The sequence below is a fragment of the Oncorhynchus keta genome, chromosome 35 (genome assembly GCF_023373465.1).
Source record: "Oncorhynchus keta strain PuntledgeMale-10-30-2019 chromosome 35, Oket_V2, whole genome shotgun sequence".
In the NCBI taxonomy this organism is placed as follows: domain Eukaryota; kingdom Metazoa; phylum Chordata; class Actinopteri; order Salmoniformes; family Salmonidae; genus Oncorhynchus; species Oncorhynchus keta.
In genome coordinates, this window is record NC_068455.1 from 81918926 (window position 1) to 81937025 (window position 18100).

Here is an 18100-nt window from a genome sequence, read left to right on the forward strand (position 1 = left end):
GCCTAGTGGTTAGAGTGTAGAGGAGGCAGGTAGCCTAGTGGTTAGAGTGTAGAGGAGGCAGGTAGCCTAGTGGTTAGAGTGTAGAGGAGGCAGGTAGCCTAGTGGTTACAGTGTAGAGGAGGCAGGTAGCCTAATGGTTAGAGTGTAGAGGTGGTATGGTAGCCTAGTGGTTAGAGTGTAGAGGTGGTAGGGTAGCCTAGTGGTTAGAGTGTAGAGGAGGCAGGTAGCCTAGTGGTTAGAGTGTAGAGGGGGTATGGTAGCCTAGTGGTTAGAGTGTAGAGGCGGTATGGTAGCCTAGTGGTTAGAGTGTAGGGGCGGTAGGGTAGCCTAGTGGTTAGAGTGTAGGGGCGGTAGGGTAGCCTAGTGGTTAGAGTGTAGGGGCGGCAGGTAGCCTAGTGGTTAGAGTGTAGAGGTGGTAGGTAGCCTAGTGGTTAGAGTGTAGAGGCGGTAGGTAGCCTAGTGGTTAGAGTGTAGAGGAGGTAGGTAGCCTAGTGGTTAGAGTGTAGAGGCGGTAGGTAGCCTAGTGGTTAGAGTGTAGAGGAGGCAGGTAGCCTAGTGGTTAGAGTGTAGAGGAGGTAGGTAGCCTAGTGGTTAGAGTGTAGAGGAGGCAGGTAGCCTAGTGGTTAGAGTGTAGAGGAGGCAGGTAGTCTAGTGGTTAGAGTGTAGAGGTGGCAGGTAGCCTAGTGGTTAGAGTGTAGAGGAGGCAGGTAGCCTAGTGGTTAGAGTGTAGAGGTGGCGGGTATACTAGTGGTTAGAGTGTAGAGGCGGCAGGTAGCCTAGTGGTTAGAGTGTAGAGGAGGTAGGTAGCCTAGTGGTTAGAGTGTAGAGGAGGCAGGTATACTAGTGGTTAGAGTGTAGAGGCGGCAGGTAGCCTAGTGGTTAGAGTGTAGAGGAGGTAGGTAGCCTAGTGGTTAGAGTGTAGAGGAGGTAGGTAGCCTAGTGGTTAGAGTGTAGAGGAGGTAGGTAGCCTAGTGGTTAGAGTGTAGAGGAGGTAGGTAGCCTAGTGGTTAGAGTGTAGAGGAGGTAGGTAGCCTAGTGGTTAGAGTGTAGAGGAGGTAGGTAGCCTAGTGGTTAGAGTGTAGAGGAGGTAGGTAGCCTAGTGGTTAGAGTGTAGAGGAGGTAGGTAGCCTAGTGGTTAGAGTGTAGAGGAGGCAGGTAGCCTAGTGGTTAGAGTGTAGAGGTGGCGGGTAGCCTAGTGGTTAGAGTGTAGCGGTGGCAGGTAGCCTAGTGGTTAGAGTGTAGAGGAGGCAGGTAGCCTAGTGGTTAGAGTGTAGAGGAGGCAGGTATACTAGTGGTTAGAGTGTAGAGGCGGCAGGTAGCCTAGTGGTTAGAGTGTAGAGGAGGTAGGTAGCCTAGTGGTTAGAGTGTAGCGGTGGCAGGTAGCCTAGTGGTTAGAGTGTAGAGGAGGCAGGTACCCTAGTGGTTAGAGTGTAGAGGAGGCAGGTAGCCTAGTGGTTAGAGTATAGAGGAGGCAGGTATCCTAGTGGTTAGAGTGTAGGACTAGTAACCGGAAGGTTACAAGATCAAATCCCTGAGTGGGACAAGGTAAAAAATCTGTCCCTGAACAGGCAGTTGTTCCCAGGCCATCATTGAAAATAAGGATTTGTTTTTAACTGACTGAGATGGGAGGGGTTGAGGAGAGCTGAAGGATGGGACTGGATGGTGGTCAGAGATAGATGGGAGGGGTTGAGGGGAGCTGAAGGATGGGACTGGATGGTGGTCAGAGATAGATGGGAGGGGTTGAGGGGAGCTGAAGGACTGGATGGTGGTCAGAGATAGATGGGAGGGGTTGAGGGGAGCTGAAGGATGGGACTGGATGATGGTCGGAGATAGATGGGAGGGGTTGAGGAGAGCTGAAGGATGGGACTGGATGGTGTTCAGAGATAGATGGGAGGGGTTGAGGGGAGCTGAAGGACTGGATGGTGTTCAGAGATAGATGGAGGGGTTGAGGGTAGCTGAAGGATGGGACTGGATGGTGTTCAGAGATAGATGGGAGGGGTTGAGGGGAGCTGAAGGACTGGATGGTGTTCAGAGATAGATGGAGGGGTTGAGGAGAGCTGAAGGATGGGACTGGATGGTGGTCAGAGATAGATGGGAGGGGTTGAGGGGAGCTGAAGGACTGGATGGTGTTCAGAGATAGATGGGAGGGGTTGAGGAGAGCTGAAGGATGGGACTGGATGGTGGTCAGAGATAGATGGGAGGGGTTGAGGGGAGCTGAAGGACTGGATGGTGTTCAGAGATAGATGGGAGGGGTTGAATGGAGCTGAAGGATGGGACTGGATGGTGGTCAGAGATAGATGGAGTGGTTGAGGGGAGCTGAAGGCTGGGACTGGATGATGTTAAGAGATAGATGGGAGGGGTTGAGTAGAGCTGGGTGGGACCAAAAACAAACTAAATATACCTATTGTAAAATAGATTGTGTCTGTATAATGTATATAGTAGAAGCTGGAAGTGGAAGCCTAAGAGTTGTTGTCCATTAGTTTACTCCAGTTAGGAGAGGTGGTAGTATGCGAGAGTGAGTAGATTACATTTAAATCTACGGGCGGACATGCTCAGTTCCTGTCATACCTCAGATATTCCTATAATAGAGGTACAGTAAATGACTGTAAACTGCATATTGGGACTGTAAAAGCGTAATACCCATAATAGATGAACCATTCTCCTTTCAAATAGCTAATCAAGGATACTAACATCGGAATCAAACGAGTGATAGGTCTGTTGTACGGAGTTGACTGTTATTTAAATAATAACTTTGAAAAGGAGATTTGAGCTGCGTTTTTATTACACTGTTGTGGACAGCCGTTCAACGCAGATGGAAAGTAGTACACGTTTACTACGGTGTTTACGCAAACGACTTGATCACGTGTCAGGAAGTAAACGAGACTTACGGTGTTTGCACTAGTTAACGCAGCCACAAAGTCAAAATTGACTCTATCGTCAAAATACATAAAACAAAAATTGTTGTTCTTAATTTAAGGTTAGGCATAAGGTTAGTAGTGTGGTTAATGTTATGGTTGAAGTTAGGGGTTCAAATCAGATTTTAAGAAGATAAACGGTAGAAATAGGCGGGGTTTATGACGTTGTGGCTGTAGTAACTAGTGACGAACACGTTACCGATCCGATTTCCGTTCTCCCAGCAGCAGGATAACATGCTAGCCACACAGCCGCGGATTTTTTTTATTTTTCAAAATAAGAGTCCTCTATTGACGGGTTGGTTGTTTAGCATCAAAACTGACTGTACAACTATGGGGTAGCCAAGTGGTTAGAGTGTTGGGCCAGTAACCGAAAGGTTGCTGGATCAAATCCCTGAGCTGACAAAGTAAAAATCTGTTGTTCTGCCCCTGAACAAGGCTGTCATTGTAAATAATAATTTGTTCTTAACTGACTTGCCTAGTTACATTTTTTTAAATGAAAACAGATGGGGTTGGCTTAGATTGTTGATAACATGTAATTAATGTTTTGTCTCCAATGTTTATTGAACTCATTAGTACATTTGCACAATGAACATTTGTCTCTCAAATACATTGTTACAGTTGTTGGTCCCATCTATCTCTGAACACCATCCATTCCTTCAGCTCCCCTCAACCCCTCCCATCTATCTCTGACCACCATCCAGTCCTTCAGCTCCCCTCAACCCCTCCCATCTATCTCTGACCACCATCCAGTCCCTTCCTTCAGCTCCCCTCAACCCCTCCCATCTATCTCTGACCACCATCCAGTCCCTTCCTTCAGCTCCCCTCAACCCCTCCCATCTATCTCTGACCACCATCCAGTCCCTTCCTTCAGCTCCCCTCAACCCCTCCCATCTATCTCTGACCACCATCCAGTCCCTTCCTTCAGCTGAGCACCCCCCAACCCCTCCCATCTATCTCTGAGCACCATCCAGTCCCAGCTCCCTCAACCCCTCCCATCTATCCTGAACACCATCAGTCCCATCCTTCAGCTACCCTCAACCCCTCCCATCTATCTCTGAACACCATCCAGTCCTTCAGCTCCCCTCAACCCCTCCCATCTATCTCTGAACACCATCCAGTCCTTCAGCTCCCTCAACCCCTCCCATCTATCTCTGAACACCATCCAGTCCCATCCTTCAGCTCCCCTCAACCCTCCCATCTCTGAACACCATCCAGTCCCATCCTTCAGCTCCCCTCAACCCTCCCAATCTCTGAACACCATCCAGTCCTTCAGCTTCAGCTCCCTCAACCCCTCCCATCTATCTCTGAACACCAGTCCAGTCCTTCAGCTCCCCTCAACCCCTCCCATCTATCTCTGAACACCATCCAGTCCTTCAGCTCCCCTCAACCCCCCCCATCTATCTCTGAAGACCATCCAGTCCCATCCTTCAACTCCCCTCAGTGGATTAGTTGTTGGTTAGCTATCTAGTGAATTGTATCATAGACGTTACTTCAGTCAAAACACCTCAAACCAAGACATGGTATCAAGAACAAAATAAAACGAGCTGAAACAAGCCACCTGCGATTCCCCACATGGGATCTCCTTCCGAATCGCAACTCAGGACTTCTGAGGCCGACGTTGTCAACTAACCCATCTATATATGGTGTAGCTTCATGGGGAACAGATGTTTTGAAATGTTTGTATTTAAAAAACGTATTTGCAAAAATTACAGAGGTCCGGACCTCTGTGTTCTCATAGTCAGGGCCCTGCCAGTAACCAGTGGTAGACCTCTGTGTTCTCATAGTCAGGGCCCTGCCAGTAACCAGTGGTAGACCTCTGTGTTCTCATAGTCAGGGCCCTGCCAGTAACCAGTGGTAGACCTCTGTGTCCTCATAGGGCCCTGCCAGTAACCAGTGGTAGACCTCTGTGTTCTCATAGGGCCCTGCCAGTAACCAGTGGTAGACCTCTGTGTCCTCATAGGGCCCTGCCAGTAACCAGTGGTAGACCTCTGTGTTCTCATAGTCAGGGCCCTGCCAGTAACCAGTGGTAGACCTCTGTGTCCTCATAGGGCCCTGCCAGTAACCAGTGGTAGACCTCTGTGTCCTCATAGGGCCCTGCCAGTAACCAGTGGTAGACCTCTGTGTTCTCATAGTCAGGGCCCTGCCAGTAACCAGTGGTAGACCTCTGTGTCCTCATAGGGCCCTGCCAGTAACCAGTGGTAGACCTCTGTGTTCTCATAGTCAGGGCCCTGCCAGTAACCAGTGGTAGACCTCTGTGTTCTCATAGTCAGGGCCCTGCCAGTAACCAGTGGTAGACCTCTGTGTCCTCATAGGGCCCTGCCAGTAACCAGTGGTAGACCTCTGTGTTCTCATAGGGCCCTGCCAGTAACCAGTGGTAGACCTCTGTGTTCTCATAGTCAGGGCCCTGCCAGTAACCAGTGGTAGACCTCTGTGTTCTCATAGTCAGGACCCTGCCAGTAACCAGTGGTAGACCTCTGTGTTCTCATAGTCAGGGCCCTGCCAGTAACCAGTGGTAGACCTCTGTGTTCTCATAGTCAGGGCCCTGCCAGTAACCAGTGGTAGACCTCTGTGTTCTCATAGGGCCCTGCCAGTAACCAGTGGTAGACCTCTGTGTTCTCATAGGGCCCTGCCAGTAACCAGTGGTAGACCTCTGTGTTCTCATAGTCAGGGCCCTGCCAGTAACCAGTGGTAGACCTCTGTGTTCTCATAGGGCCCTGCCAGTAACCAGTGGTAGACCTCTGTGTTCTCATAGGGCCCTGCCAGTAACCAGTGGTAGACCTCTGTGTTCTCATAGTCAGGGCCCTGCCAGTAACCAGTGGTAGACCTCTGTGTTCTCATAGGGCCCTGCCAGTAACCAGTGGTAGACCTCTGTGTTCTCATAGGGCCCTGCCAGTAACCAGTGGTAGACCTCTGTGTTCTCATAGGGCCCTGCCAGTAACCAGTGGTAGACCTCTGTGTTCTCATAGTCAGGGCCCTGCCAGTAACCAGTGGTAGACCTCTGTGTTCTCATAGTCAGGGCCCTGCCAGTAACCAGTGGTAGACCTCTGTGTCCTCATAGGGCCCTGCCAGTAACCAGTGGTAGACCTCTGTGTTCTCATAGTCAGGGCCCTGCCAGTAACCAGTGGTAGACCTCTGTGTTCTCATAGTCAGGGCCCTGCCAGTAACCAGTGGTAGACCTCTGTGTCCTCATAGGGCCCTGCCAGTAACCAGTGGTAGACCTCTGTGTTCTCATAGGGCCCTGCCAGTAACCAGTGGTAGACCTCTGTGTCCTCATAGGGCCCTGCCAGTAACCAGTGGTAGACCTCTGTGTCCTCATAGGGCCCTGCCAGTAACCAGTGGTAGACCTCTGTGTCCTCATAGGGCCCTGCCAGTAACCAGTGGTAGACCTCTGTGTTCTCATAGGGCCCTGCCAGTAACCAGTGGTAGACCTCTGTGTTCTCATAGGGCCCTGCCAGTAACCAGTGGTAGACCTCTGTGTCCTCATAGGGCCCTACCAGTAACCAGTGGTGGACCTCTGTGTTCTCATAGGGCCCTGCCAGTAACCAGTGGTAGACCTCTGTGTTCTCATAGGGCCCTGCCAGTAACCAGTGGTAGACCTCTGTGTTCTCATAGGGCCCTGCCAGTAACCAGTGGTAGACCTCTGTGTTCTCATAGGGCCCTGCCAGTAACCAGTGGTAGACCTCTGTGTCCTCATAGGGCCCTGCCAGTAACCAGTGGTAGACCTCTGTGTTCTCATAGGGCCCTGCCAGTAACCAGTGGTAGACCTCTGTGTTCTCATAGGGCCCTGCCAGTAACCAGTGGTAGACCTCTGTGTCCTCATAGGGCCCTGCCAGTAACCAGTGGTAGACCTCTGTGTCCTCATAGGGCCCTGCCAGTAACCAGTGGTAGACCTCTGTGTTCTCATAGGGCCCTGCCAGTAACCAGTGGTAGACCTCTGTGTTCTCATAGGGCCCTGCCAGTAACCAGTGGTAGACCTCTGTGTCCTCATAGGGCCCTGCCAGTAACCAGTGGTAGACCTCTGTGTCCTCATAGGGCCCTGCCAGTAACCAGTGGTAGACCTCTGTGTTCTCATAGGGCCCTGCCAGTAACCAGTGGTAGACCTCTGTGTTCTCATAGGGCCCTGCCAGTAACCAGTGGTAGACCTCTGTGTCCTCATAGGGCCCTGCCAGTAACCAGTGGTAGACCTCTGTGTCCTCATAGGGCCCTGCCAGTAACCAGTGGTAGACCTCTGTGTTCTCATAGGGCCCTGCCAGTAACCAGTGGTAGACCTCTGTGTTCTCATAGGGCCCTGCCAGTAACCAGTGGTAGACCTCTGTGTCCTCATAGGGCCCTGCCAGTAACCAGTGGTAGACCTCTGTGTTCTCATAGGGCCCTGCCAGTAACCAGTGGTAGACCTCTGTGTTCTCATAGGGCCCTGCCAGTAACCAGTGGTAGACCTCTGTGTTCTCATAGGGCCCTGCCAGTAACCAGTGGTAGACCTCTGTGTTCTCATAGGGCCCTGCCAGTAACCAGTGGTAGACCTCTGTGTTCTCATAGGGCCCTGCCAGTAACCAGTGGTAGACCTCTGTGTTCTCATAGGGCCCTGCCAGTAACCAGTGGTAGACCTCTGTGTTCTCATAGGGCCCTGCCAGTAACCAGTGGTAGACCTCTGTGTTCTCATAGGGCCCTGCCAGTAACCAGTGGTAGACCTCTGTGTTCTCATAGGGCCCTGCCAGTAACCAGTGGTAGACCTCTGTGTTCTCATAGGGCCCTGCCAGTAACCAGTGGTAGACCTCTGTGTTCTCATAGGGCCCTGCCAGTAACCAGTGGTAGACCTCTGTGTTCTCATAGGGCCCTGCCAGTAACCAGTGGTAGACCTCTGTGTCCTCATAGGGCCCTGCCAGTAACCAGTGGTAGACCTCTGTGTCCTCATAGGGCCCTGCCAGTAACCAGTGGTAGACCTCTGTGTTCTCATAGGGCCCTGCCAGTAACCAGTGGTAGACCTCTGTGTTCTCATAGGGCCCTGCCAGTAACCAGTGGTAGACCTCTGTGTCCTCATAGGGCCCTGCCAGTAACCAGTGGTAGACCTCTGTGTCCTCATAGGGCCCTGCCAGTAACCAGTGGTAGACCTCTGTGTTCTCATAGGGCCCTGCCAGTAACCAGTGGTAGACCTCTGTGTTCTCATAGGGCCCTGCCAGTAACCAGTGGTAGACCTCTGTGTCCTCATAGGGCCCTGCCAGTAACCAGTGGTAGACCTCTGTGTCCTCATAGGGCCCTGCCAGTAACCAGTGGTAGACCTCTGTGTTCTCATAGGGCCCTGCCAGTAACCAGTGGTAGACCTCTGTGTTCTCATAGGGCCCTGCCAGTAACCAGTGGTAGACCTCTGTGTCCTCATAGGGCCCTGCCAGTAACCAGTGGTAGACCTCTGTGTTCTCATAGGGCCCTGCCAGTAACCAGTGGTAGACCTCTGTGTTCTCATAGGGCCCTGCCAGTAACCAGTGGTAGACCTCTGTGTTCTCATAGGGCCCTGCCAGTAACCAGTGGTAGACCTCTGTGTTCTCATAGGGCCCTGCCAGTAACCAGTGGTAGACCTCTGTGTTCTCATAGGGCCCTGCCAGTAACCAGTGGTAGACCTCTGTGTTCTCATAGGGCCCTGCCAGTAACCAGTGGTAGACCTCTGTGTTCTCATAGGGCCCTGCCAGTAACCAGTGGTAGACCTCTGTGTTCTCATAGGGCCCTGCCAGTAACCAGTGGTAGACCTCTGTGTTCTCATAGTCAGGACCCTGCCAGTAACCAGTGGTAGACCTCTGTGTCCTCATAGGGCCCTGCCAGTAACCAGTGGTAGACCTCTGTGTCCTCATAGGGCCCTGCCAGTAACCAGTGGTAGACCTCTGTGTCCTCATAGGGCCCTGCCAGTAACCAGTGGTAGACCTCTGTGTTCTCATAGGGCCCTGCCAGTAACCAGTGGTAGACCTCTGTGTCCTCATAGTCAGGGCCCTGCCAGTAACCAGTGGTAGACCTCTGTGTTCTCATAGGGCCCTGCCAGTAACCAGTGGTAGACCTCTGTGTTCTCATAGGGCCCTGCCAGTAACCAGTGGTAGACCTCTGTGTCCTCATAGGGCCCTGCCAGTAACCAGTGGTAGACCTCTGTGTCCTCATAGTCAGGGCCCTGCCAGTAACTAGTGGTAGACCTCTGTGTCCTCATAGGGCCCTGCCAGTAACCAGTGGTAGACCTCTGTGTTCTCATAGGGCCCTGCCAGTAACCAGTGGTAGACCTCTGTGTCCTCATAGGGCCCTGCCAGTAACCAGTGGTAGACCTCTGTGTTCTCATAGGGCCCTGCCAGTAACCAGTGGTAGACCTCTGTGTCCTCATAGGGCCCTGCCAGTAACCAGTGGTAGACCTCTGTGTCCTCATAGTCAGGGCCCTGCCAGTAACCAGTGGTAGACCTCTGTGTCCTCATAGTCAGGGCCCTGCCAGTAACCAGTGGTAGACCTCTGTGTCCTCATAGTCAGGGCCCTGCCAGTAACCAGTGGTAGACCTCTGTGTCCTCATAGGGCCCTGCCAGTAACCAGTGGTAGACCTCTGTGTCCTCATAGGGCCCTGCCAGTAACCAGTGGTAGACCTCTGTGTCCTCATAGGGCCCTGCCAGTAACCAGTGGTAGACCTCTGTGTTCTCATAGGGCCCTGCCAGTAACCAGTGGTAGACCTCTGTGTCCTCATAGTCAGGGCCCTGCCAGTAACCAGTGGTAGACCTCTGTGTTCTCATAGGGCCCTGCCAGTAACCAGTGGTAGACCTCTGTGTTCTCATAGGGCCCTGCCAGTAACCAGTGGTAGACCTCTGTGTCCTCATAGGGCCCTGCCAGTAACCAGTGGTAGACCTCTGTGTCCTCATAGTCAGGGCCCTGCCAGTAACCAGTGGTAGACCTCTGTGTCCTCATAGGGCCCTGCCAGTAACCAGTGGTAGACCTCTGTGTTCTCATAGGGCCCTGCCAGTAACCAGTGGTAGACCTCTGTGTTCTCATAGGGCCCTGCCAGTAACCAGTGGTAGACCTCTGTGTCCTCATAGGGCCCTGCCAGTAACCAGTGGTAGACCTCTGTGTTCTCATAGGGCCCTGCCAGTAACCAGTGGTAGACCTCTGTGTCCTCATAGGGCCCTGCCAGTAACCAGTGGTAGACCTCTGTGTTCTCATAGGGCCCTGCCAGTAACCAGTGGTAGACCTCTGTGTTCTCATAGGGCCCTGCCAGTAACCAGTGGTAGACCTCTGTGTTCTCATAGGGCCCTGCCAGTAACCAGTGGTAGACCTCTGTGTTCTCATAGGGCCCTGCCAGTAACCAGTGGTAGACCTCTGTGTCCTCATAGGGCCCTGCCAGTAACCAGTGGTAGACCTCTGTGTTCTCATAGGGCCCTGCCAGTAACCAGTGGTAGACCTCTGTGTTCTCATAGGGCCCTGCCAGTAACCAGTGGTAGACCTCTGTGTTCTCATAGTCAGGGCCCTGCCAGTAACCAGTGGTAGACCTCTGTGTTCTCATAGGGCCCTGCCAGTAACCAGTGGTAGACCTCTGTGTTCTCATAGGGCCCTGCCAGTAACCAGTGGTAGACCTCTGTGTCCTCATAGGGCCCTGCCAGTAACCAGTGGTAGACCTCTGTGTCCTCATAGGGCCCTGCCAGTAACCAGTGGTAGACCTCTGTGTTCTCATAGGGCCCTGCCAGTAACCAGTGGTAGACCTCTGTGTTCTCATAGGGCCCTGCCAGTAACCAGTGGTAGACCTCTGTGTCCTCATAGGGCCCTGCCAGTAACCAGTGGTAGACCTCTGTGTCCTCATAGGGCCCTGCCAGTAACCAGTGGTAGACCTCTGTGTTCTCATAGGGCCCTGCCAGTAACCAGTGGTAGACCTCTGTGTTCTCATAGGGCCCTGCCAGTAACCAGTGGTAGACCTCTGTGTCCTCATAGGGCCCTGCCAGTAACCAGTGGTAGACCTCTGTGTCCTCATAGGGCCCTGCCAGTAACCAGTGGTAGACCTCTGTGTTCTCATAGGGCCCTGCCAGTAACCAGTGGTAGACCTCTGTGTTCTCATAGGGCCCTGCCAGTAACCAGTGGTAGACCTCTGTGTCCTCATAGGGCCCTGCCAGTAACCAGTGGTAGACCTCTGTGTTCTCATAGGGCCCTGCCAGTAACCAGTGGTAGACCTCTGTGTTCTCATAGGGCCCTGCCAGTAACCAGTGGTAGACCTCTGTGTTCTCATAGGGCCCTGCCAGTAACCAGTGGTAGACCTCTGTGTTCTCATAGGGCCCTGCCAGTAACCAGTGGTAGACCTCTGTGTTCTCATAGGGCCCTGCCAGTAACCAGTGGTAGACCTCTGTGTTCTCATAGGGCCCTGCCAGTAACCAGTGGTAGACCTCTGTGTTCTCATAGGGCCCTGCCAGTAACCAGTGGTAGACCTCTGTGTTCTCATAGGGCCCTGCCAGTAACCAGTGGTAGACCTCTGTGTTCTCATAGTCAGGACCCTGCCAGTAACCAGTGGTAGACCTCTGTGTCCTCATAGGGCCCTGCCAGTAACCAGTGGTAGACCTCTGTGTCCTCATAGGGCCCTGCCAGTAACCAGTGGTAGACCTCTGTGTCCTCATAGGGCCCTGCCAGTAACCAGTGGTAGACCTCTGTGTTCTCATAGGGCCCTGCCAGTAACCAGTGGTAGACCTCTGTGTCCTCATAGTCAGGGCCCTGCCAGTAACCAGTGGTAGACCTCTGTGTTCTCATAGGGCCCTGCCAGTAACCAGTGGTAGACCTCTGTGTTCTCATAGGGCCCTGCCAGTAACCAGTGGTAGACCTCTGTGTCCTCATAGGGCCCTGCCAGTAACCAGTGGTAGACCTCTGTGTCCTCATAGTCAGGGCCCTGCCAGTAACCTAGTGGTAGACCTCTGTGTCCTCATAGGGCCCTGCCAGTAACCAGTGGTAGACCTCTGTGTTCTCATAGGGCCCTGCCAGTAACCAGTGGTAGACCTCTGTGTTCTCATAGGGCCCTGCCAGTAACCAGTGGTAGACCTCTGTGTTCTCATAGGGCCCTGCCAGTAACCAGTGGTAGACCTCTGTGTCCTCATAGGGCCCTGCCAGTAACCAGTGGTAGACCTCTGTGTCCTCATAGTCAGGGCCCTGCCAGTAACTAGTGGTAGACCTCTGTGTCCTCATAGGGCCCTGCCAGTAACCAGTGGTAGACCTCTGTGTTCTCATAGTCAGGGCCCTGCCAGTAACTAGTGGTAGACCTCTGTGTCCTCATAGGGCCCTGCCAGTAACCAGTGGTAGACCTCTGTGTCCTCATAGGGCCCTGCCAGTAACCAGTGGTAGACCTCTGTGTCCTCATAGGGCCCTGCCAGTAACCAGTGGTAGACCTCTGTGTTCTCATAGGGCCCTGCCAGTAACCAGTGGTAGACCTCTGTGTCCTCATAGTCAGGGCCCTGCCAGTAACCAGTGGTAGACCTCTGTGTTCTCATAGGGCCCTGCCAGTAACCAGTGGTAGACCTCTGTGTTCTCATAGGGCCCTGCCAGTAACCAGTGGTAGACCTCTGTGTCCTCATAGGGCCCTGCCAGTAACCAGTGGTAGACCTCTGTGTCCTCATAGTCAGGGCCCTGCCAGTAACTAGTGGTAGACCTCTGTGTCCTCATAGGGCCCTGCCAGTAACCAGTGGTAGACCTCTGTGTTCTCATAGGGCCCTGCCAGTAACCAGTGGTAGACCTCTGTGTTCTCAGTAACCAGGGCCCTGCCAGTAACCAGTGGTAGACCTCTGTGTTCTCATAGGGCCCTGCCAGTAACCAGTGGTAGACCTCTGTGTCCTCATAGGGCCCTGCCAGTAACCAGTGGTAGACCTCTGTGTCCTCATAGTCAGGGCCCTGCCAGTAACCAGTGGTAGACCTCTGTGTCCTCATAGGGCCCTGCCAGTAACCAGTGGTAGACCTCTGTGTCCTCATAGGGCCCTGCCAGTAACCAGTGGTAGACCTCTGTGTCCTCATAGGGCCCTGCCAGTAACCAGTGGTAGACCTCTGTGTCCTCATAGGGCCCTGCCAGTAACCAGTGGTAGACCTCTGTGTTCTCATAGGGCCCTGCCAGTAACCAGTGGTAGACCTCTGTGTTCTCATAGGGCCCTGCCAGTAACCAGTGGTAGACCTCTGTGTTCTCATAGGGCCCTGCCAGTAACCAGTGGTAGACCTCTGTGTCCTCATAGGGCCCTGCCAGTAACCAGTGGTAGACCTCTGTGTCCTCATAGTCAGGGCCCTGCCAGTAACTAGTGGTAGACCTCTGTGTCCTCATAGGGCCCTGCCAGTAACCAGTGGTAGACCTCTGTGTTCTCATAGTCAGGGCCCTGCCAGTAACTAGTGGTAGACCTCTGTGTCCTCATAGGGGCCCTGCCAGTAACCAGTGGTAGACCTCTGTGTCCTCATAGGGCCCTGCCAGTAACCAGTGGTAGACCTCTGTGTCCTCATAGGGCCCTGCCAGTAACCAGTGGTAGACCTCTGTGTTCTCATAGGGCCCTGCCAGTAACCAGTGGTAGACCTCTGTGTCCTCATAGTCAGGGCCCTGCCAGTAACCAGTGGTAGACCTCTGTGTTCTCATAGGGCCCTGCCAGTAACCAGTGGTAGACCTCTGTGTTCTCATAGGGCCCTGCCAGTAACCAGTGGTAGACCTCTGTGTCCTCATAGGGCCCTGCCAGTAACCAGTGGTAGACCTCTGTGTCCTCATAGTCAGGGCCCTGCCAGTAACTAGTGGTAGACCTCTGTGTCCTCATAGGGCCCTGCCAGTAACCAGTGGTAGACCTCTGTGTTCTCATAGGGCCCTGCCAGTAACCAGTGGTAGACCTCTGTGTTCTCATAGGGCCCTGCCAGTAACCAGTGGTGGACCTCTGTGTTCTCATAGGGCCCTGCCAGTAACCAGTGGTAGACCTCTGTGTTCTCATAGGGCCCTGCCAGTAACCAGTGGTAGACCTCTGTGTCCTCATAGGGCCCTGCCAGTAACCAGTGGTAGACCTCTGTGTTCTCATAGGGCCCTGCCAGTAACCAGTGGTAGACCTCTGTGTCCTCATAGTCAGGGCCCTGCCAGTAACCAGTGGTAGACCTCTGTGTCCTCATAGGCCCCTGCCAGTAACCAGTGGTAGACCTCTGTGTCCTCATAGGGCCCTGCCAGTAACCAGTGGTAGACCTCTGTGTCCTCATAGTCAGGGCCCTGCCAGTAACCAGTGGTAGACCTCTGTGTCCTCATAGTCAGGGCCCTGCCAGTAACCAGTGGTAGACCTCTGTGTCCTCATAGGGCCCTGCCAGTAACCAGTGGTAGACCTCTGTGTCCTCATAGGGCCCTGCCAGTAACCAGTGGTAGACCTCTGTGTCCTCATAGTCAGGGCCCTGCCAGTAACCAGTGGTAGACCTCTGTGTCCTCATAGGGCCCTGCCAGTAACCAGTGGTAGACCTCTGTGTCCTCATAGGGCCCTGCCAGTAACCAGTGGTAGACCTCTGTGTCCTCATAGGGCCCTGCCAGTAACCAGTGGTAGACCTCTGTGTCCTCATAGGGCCCTGCCAGTAACCAGTGGTAGACCTCTGTGTCCTCATAGGGCCCTGCCAGTAACCAGTGGTAGACCTCTGTGTCCTCATAGGGCCCTGCCAGTAACCAGTGGTAGACCTCTGTGTTCTCATAGGGCCCTGCCAGTAACCAGTGGTAGACCTCTGTGTCCTCATAGGGCCCTGCCAGTAACCAGTGGTAGACCTCTGTGTCCTCATAGTCAGGGCCCTGCCAGTAACCAGTGGTAGACCTCTGTGTCCTCATAGGGCCCTGCCAGTAACCAGTGGTAGACCTCTGTGTTCTCATAGTCAGGGCCCTGCCAGTAACCAGTGGTAGACCTCTGTGTTCTCATAGGGCCCTGCCAGTAACCAGTGGTAGACCTCTGTGTCCTCATAGGGCCCTGCCAGTAACCAGTGGTAGACCTCTGTGTCCTCATAGGGCCCTGCCAGTAACCAGTGGTAGACCTCTGTGTTCTCATAGGGCCCTGCCAGTAACCAGTGGTAGACCTCTGTGTTCTCATAGTCAGGGCCCTGCCAGTAACCAGTGGTAGACCTCTGTGTTCTCATAGGGCCCTGCCAGTAACCAGTGGTAGACCTCTGTGTTCTCATAGGGCCCTGCCAGTAACCAGTGGTAGACCTCTGTGTCCTCATAGGGCCCTGCCAGTAACCAGTGGTAGACCTCTGTGTCCTCATAGTCAGGGCCCTGCCAGTAACCAGTGGTAGACCTCTGTGTCCTCATAGGGCCCTGCCAGTAACCAGTGGTAGACCTCTGTGTTCTCATAGGGCCCTGCCAGTAACCAGTGGTAGACCTCTGTGTTCTCATAGGGCCCTGCCAGTAACCAGTGGTGGACCTCTGTGTTCTCATAGGGCCCTGCCAGTAACCAGTGGTAGACCTCTGTGTTCTCATAGGGCCCTGCCAGTAACCAGTGGTAGACCTCTGTGTTCTCATAGGGCCCTGCCAGTAACCAGTGGTAGACCTCTGTGTTCTCATAGGGCCCTGCCAGTAACCAGTGGTGGACCTCTGTGTTCTCATAGGGCCCTGCCAGTAACCAGTGGTAGACCTCTGTGTTCTCATAGGGCCCTGCCAGTAACCAGTGGTAGACCTCTGTGTCCTCATAGGGCCCTGCCAGTAACCAGTGGTAGACCTCTGTGTTCTCATAGGGCCCTGCCAGTAACCAGTGGTAGACCTCTGTGTTCTCATAGGGCCCTGCCAGTAACCAGTGGTAGACCTCTGTGTTCTCAGTAACCAGTGGTAGACCTCTGGGCCCTGCCAGTAACCAGTGGTAGACCTCTGTGTCCTCATAGGGCCCTGCCAGTAACCAGTGGTAGACCTCTGTGTCCTCATAGTCAGGGCCCTGCCAGTAACTAGTGGTAGACCTCTGTGTCCTCATAGGGCCCTGCCAGTAACCAGTGGTAGACCTCTGTGTTCTCATAGTCAGGGCCCTGCCAGTAACTAGTGGTAGACCTCTGTGTCCTCATAGGGCCCTGCCAGTAACCAGTGGTAGACCTCTGTGTCCTCATAGGGCCCTGCCAGTAACCAGTGGTAGACCTCTGTGTCCTCATAGGGCCCTGCCAGTAACCAGTGGTAGACCTCTGTGTTCTCATAGGGCCCTGCCAGTAACCAGTGGTAGACCTCTGTGTCCTCATAGTCAGGGCCCTGCCAGTAACCAGTGGTAGACCTCTGTGTTCTCATAGGGCCCTGCCAGTAACCAGTGGTAGACCTCTGTGTTCTCATAGGGCCCTGCCAGTAACCAGTGGTAGACCTCTGTGTCCTCATAGGGCCCTGCCAGTAACCAGTGGTAGACCTCTGTGTCCTCATAGTCAGGGCCCTGCCAGTAACTAGTGGTAGACCTCTGTGTCCTCATAGGGCCCTGCCAGTAACCAGTGGTAGACCTCTGTGTTCTCATAGGGCCCTGCCAGTAACCAGTGGTAGACCTCTGTGTTCTCATAGGGCCCTGCCAGTAACCAGTGGTGGACCTCTGTGTTCTCATAGGGCCCTGCCAGTAACCAGTGGTAGACCTCTGTGTTCTCATAGGGCCCTGCCAGTAACCAGTGGTAGACCTCTGTGTCCTCATAGGGCCCTGCCAGTAACCAGTGGTAGACCTCTGTGTTCTCATAGGGCCCTGCCAGTAACCAGTGGTAGACCTCTGTGTCCTCATAGTCAGGGCCCTGCCAGTAACCAGTGGTAGACCTCTGTGTCCTCATAGGGCCCTGCCAGTAACCAGTGGTAGACCTCTGTGTCCTCATAGGGCCCTGCCAGTAACCAGTGGTAGACCTCTGTGTTCTCATAGGGCCCTGCCAGTAACCAGTGGTAGACCTCTGTGTCCTCATAGTCAGGGCCCTGCCAGTAACCAGTGGTAGACCTCTGTGTCCTCATAGGGCCCTGCCAGTAACCAGTGGTAGACCTCTGTGTCCTCATAGGGCCCTGCCAGTAACCAGTGGTAGACCTCTGTGTCCTCATAGTCAGGGCCCTGCCAGTAACTAGTGGTAGACCTCTGTGTCCTCATAGGGCCCTGCCAGTAACCAGTGGTAGACCTCTGTGTCCTCATAGGGCCCTGCCAGTAACCAGTGGTAGACCTCTGTGTCCTCATAGGGCCCTGCCAGTAACCAGTGGTAGACCTCTGTGTCCTCATAGGGCCCTGCCAGTAACCAGTGGTAGACCTCTGTGTTCTCATAGGGCCCTGCCAGTAACCAGTGGTAGACCTCTGTGTTCTCATAGGGCCCTGCCAGTAACCAGTGGTAGACCTCTGTGTTCTCATAGGGCCCTGCCAGTAACCAGTGGTAGACCTCTGTGTCCTCATAGGGCCCTGCCAGTAACCAGTGGTAGACCTCTGTGTCCTCATAGTCAGGGCCCTGCCAGTAACTAGTGGTAGACCTCTGTGTCCTCATAGGGCCCTGCCAGTAACCAGTGGTAGACCTCTGTGTTCTCATAGTCAGGGCCCTGCCAGTAACTAGTGGTAGACCTCTGTGTCCTCATAGGGCCCTGCCAGTAACCAGTGGTAGACCTCTGTGTCCTCATAGGGCCCTGCCAGTAACCAGTGGTAGACCTCTGTGTCCTCATAGGGCCCTGCCAGTAACCAGTGGTAGACCTCTGTGTTCTCATAGGGCCCTGCCAGTAACCAGTGGTAGACCTCTGTGTCCTCATAGTCAGGGCCCTGCCAGTAACCAGTGGTAGACCTCTGTGTTCTCATAGGGCCCTGCCAGTAACCAGTGGTAGACCTCTGTGTTCTCATAGGGCCCTGCCAGTAACCAGTGGTAGACCTCTGTGTCCTCATAGGGCCCTGCCAGTAACCAGTGGTAGACCTCTGTGTCCTCATAGTCAGGGCCCTGCCAGTAACTAGTGGTAGACCTCTGTGTCCTCATAGGGCCCTGCCAGTAACCAGTGGTAGACCTCTGTGTTCTCATAGGGCCCTGCCAGTAACCAGTGGTAGACCTCTGTGTTCTCATAGGGCCCTGCCAGTAACCAGTGGTGGACCTCTGTGTTCTCATAGGGCCCTGCCAGTAACCAGTGGTAGACCTCTGTGTTCTCATAGGGCCCTGCCAGTAACCAGTGGTAGACCTCTGTGTCCTCATAGGGCCCTGCCAGTAACCAGTGGTAGACCTCTGTGTTCTCATAGGGCCCTGCCAGTAACCAGTGGTAGACCTCTGTGTCCTCATAGTCAGGG

The 18100-nt window shown here is 53.9% G+C and overlaps 1 long non-coding RNA gene across 1 annotated transcript; it reads left to right on the forward strand.

The window, feature by feature from the left end:
• Window positions 1-718: 718 nt before the first annotated feature.
• LOC127916380 (uncharacterized) lies at window positions 719-1521 on the forward strand. Its single transcript, XR_008094839.1, has 3 exons — window positions 719-732; window positions 765-803; window positions 836-1521. It is a non-coding gene; the product is annotated as an uncharacterized LOC127916380 (long non-coding RNA).
• The last annotated feature ends 16579 nt before the right edge of the window (window positions 1522-18100 follow it).